The sequence below is a fragment of the Rhinopithecus bieti genome, unplaced genomic scaffold (genome assembly GCF_001698545.2).
Source record: "Rhinopithecus bieti isolate Rb0 unplaced genomic scaffold, ASM169854v2 scaffold_20175, whole genome shotgun sequence".
Classification (NCBI taxonomy): Eukaryota; Metazoa; Chordata; class Mammalia; order Primates; family Cercopithecidae; genus Rhinopithecus; species Rhinopithecus bieti.
The window spans coordinates 523,641-527,504 of record NW_016809984.1 but is presented as its reverse complement, the minus strand read 5'-3'; positions in this window follow the sequence as shown (position 1 = coordinate 527,504).

The following is a 3,864-nucleotide window of genomic DNA, read 5'->3' as shown; positions in this document are numbered from 1 at the left end:
GATTTTGCACGAGGTGAATGCTTTACTGCTGGCTCTACTTTCCTGGTGTTTTCCTTCTTTATTCATCATCTTCAAGTTCACAGAACCCAGGAACTGTGCTTAACAAGGAGGAAAGTGGAATCTCAAATAGACAAACTCACAGAAGCAGAAAGTAGAATGGTGGTTGCCTGCAGCTGGGGGACGGGAAATGGGGAGATATTGATCAAGGGGTACAAAGTTTCACTTATGCAGGATGAATATACTCTGTAGACCTAATGCACAGCAATGTGACTATAGTTAATATACTCTCTTACATACTTGAAATTTGCTAAGAAGGGAGATTTTAAGTGTTCTCACCGCACACACACACAAATAAAATAGTAACTATATGAGATGATATGTATTAATACCCACATGCCATGGCAGTCAGTTTTATAGGTACCCTGAAACACAGCACGACTCAGATGCCTTTAGGATGGGCAGGCTCTGCACAAGCTAAATGATATCCACAAGAGAAAGCCAAATCCAAATGCTTCAGGTTAACTAGTGTTTCTCACCTGCTGAGCATTCTCTGTCTTTTCATCAACTGACTCTCTCCATGAGATGGACCCAAAGCACCTTGAGGACCATTCTCTAGATTTTATATGCTTTCTGCTGGGAAGTGTAAGATCAAAGAAGACTCCAATGTCATATGCCTAAGAGATACAAGCTTGCATATTTTACCATGTTCTTAAAACACCAGAAACTTGGCTGGGGGAGGTGGCTCGTGCCTGTAATCCCAGCACTTTGGGAGGCCTATGTGGGCAGATCACTTGAAGTCAGGAGTTCGAGACCAGCCTAGCCAACATGGAGAATCCCCATCTCTACTAAGAACACAAAAACTACCTGGGCATGGTGGTACTCACTTATAATCCCAGCTACTTGGGAGGCTGAGACAGGAGAATCACTTGAACCCAGGAGGCAGAGGTTGCAGTGAGCTGAGATCACACCACTGCACTCCAGCCTGGGTGACAGAGTAAGACTCTGTCTCAAAAAAAAAAAAAAAAAAAAAAGATGGGGGGAGCTTGGAGGACAGCCATAGTAACTTCATTGGTTTGATGGGCAATAAGACACTCTAGCTAAGTACTGTATAAACAGAAAAGTGCTATAGAATGTTGACAATGATCATCCTCGTCGTGCTGTCCTTGCTATTGTTCTGTTTCTGCAGGCCAAGCATCAGGGCTGCCAAGGGCATTCATGTTGGTTACTCTCTCCACACCATGGTGTGCCTTTAATATTGTAGTATTTGTGAATGGTGGCCCCCAGAATTGGGCAGCCAAAGGTAGTCTCACTGCCAACATTTTATTTCAAGAACAACCAATAAACCTTAAAAGTTTCTGGTGTGTTGTGTTTTTTGTTTGTTTGTTTGTTTTCTTGAGACAGAGTCTTGCTCTGTCACCCAGGCTGGAGTATAGTGGCGTGATCTCGGCTCACTGCAACCGCTGCCTCCCGGGTTCAAGCGATTCTTCTGCCTCAGCCTCCTGAGTAGCTGGAATTACAGGCACCCACCACCACGCCAAACTAATTTTGTATTTTTAGTAGAGATGGGGTTTCACCATGTTGGTCAGGCTGGTCTCGAACTCCTGACTTCAAGTGATCTGCCCACATTGGCCTCCCAAAGTGCTGGGATTACAGGCATGAGCCACCGCGCCCAGCCAAGTTTCTGGTGTTTTTAAGAACATGGTAAAAATATGCAAGCTTGTATCTCTTAGGCATATGACATTGGAGTCTTCTTTGATCTTACACTTCCCAGCAGAAAGCATATAAAATCTAGAGAATGGTCCTCAAGGTGCTTTGAGTCCAAGCTGCCTCTCATGGAGAGAGTCAGGTGATGAAAAGACAGAGAATGCTCAGCAGGTGAGAAACACTAGTTAACCTGAAGCATTTGGATTTGGCTTTCTCTTGTGGATATCGTTTAGCTTGTGCAGAGCCTGCCCATCCTAAAGGCATCTGAGTCGTGCTGTGTTTCAGGGTACCTATAAAACTGACTGCCACGGCATGTGGGTATGGCCTGCTTAAAGGTAATTGCCAACCCAGATGATTATTGATAGGATCTGGAATGTTCACATTATCCTCATCGGACCTTCTCTTCTCCACCAAATATAATTGTCCAGAAATGAAAGACAGTGTCTAAGAAAGAACTTCAGTGCAATTTCTTCTGGGCCAGAATCATGGGAGAGACCTTGTTTTACAGGGAAAAAATTGATCTTCCTCAGATAATCATGGTAAGCCCAAATACAAAAAAAATGTTCAAATAGTCATTACTAAAACAATAAAAACTTCTGTAAGGTACAGTAAGAAATCTTAAAATATAGAAAATGTTGGGTACACCATGATTATAAATGGATAAAAATATATGTGCACCTGGTTAAGGTATAAAAGGAATGCCAAACTAAAAAACTTGTACCTGGTCAAGTGTGGTGGCACCTGCCTGCAGTCCCAACTACTCAGGAGGTTGAGGTAGGAAGAACACTTGAGTCCAGAGTTTGAGGCCAGCCTGGGCAACGTAGTGAGACCCCATCTCAATCAGTCAATCAATAGAATTAAAATAATTGTATTAGGCTGCTAATGGGTATGGAGTTCCTTTTGTGGTGATGAAAATGTTCTAAAATTAGATCATGCTGATAATTGCACAACTCTGTGAATATACTAGAAAATTGATTCATACATTTTAAATGGGAAAATTTTATGGTACGTGGATCATTTCTCAATAAAGTACTTGCACATAAAAAAATTTTGTCAGGGTGGTAGGATTGTGGATCTTCATCCACCACCTCCCCACTTCCACAGCTTCTTCCTCCAAAAAAAAAAAAAATAAGTGGCTCTTTGAGCCTCGGGTTCAAAAGGATGAGTGGAACATGGGAAGATGCTGGAGTCACACCAACAGGAATAACAAGTGACTAAGAGCAAGTCACTCTCTTTTCTCCAGGTTTGCATTCTACTTCTAGGATCCCCCATTGGCAGAGCCTGACATGGGAGCCAGCTGGCACAGGACAAATGTGGTTTGCAAAGACCTAGCCCTAGCATAACAGGGCAGACAAAAGAAGGGTGGATTTTGAACTAAAAGACAATAACTTCTTTTTTGAGATGGAGTCTCACTCGCTCTGTCAGCCAGGCTGGACTGCAGTGGCATGATCTTGGCTCACTGCAACCTCCACCTCCCCAGTTCAAGTGATTTTCCTGCCTCAGCCTCCCAAGTAGGTGGCATTACAGGCATGTGCCACCACGCCCTGCTAATTTTTGTATTTTTAGTAGAGACGGGGTTTCACCATGTTTGTCAGGAATGCTTTTGAACTCCTGACCTTAAGTAATCTGCCTAACTCAGCCTCCCAAAGTGCTGGGATTACAGGCGTGATCGACCACACCCTCCTGGCCTAAAAGACAATAACTTAAAAATCACCACAGATGCCCTTAAGCAAAAAGTAGAGGACCATTGCAAGGAAGTCATGGAATCAGTAAATAATGGAAATCCCAGAAATGAATAAACATTTTTTTAAAGTCAATAAATTTGGCTGGGCACAGTGGCTCACATCTGTAATTCCAACACTTTTGGAGATCAAGGTGGAATAATCACTTGAGGCCAGGAGTTTAAGACAAGCCTGGGCAAAATAGCAAGACTGGGTCTCTACAAAAAAAATGTAAAATTTAGCCAAACATGGTGGTGCATGCCTGTAATCCCAGTTGCTTTGGAAGCTGAGGTGGGAGACTTGCTTGAGCCCAAGAGTTAAAGGCTGCAGTGAGCTATTATTGTACCACTACACTCCAGTTTGGGCAACAGAGCAAGACACCATCTCAAAAAAAAAAAAAAAAAAAAAAAAACCAAAGTATTTTTTTTTTTTTTTTTTT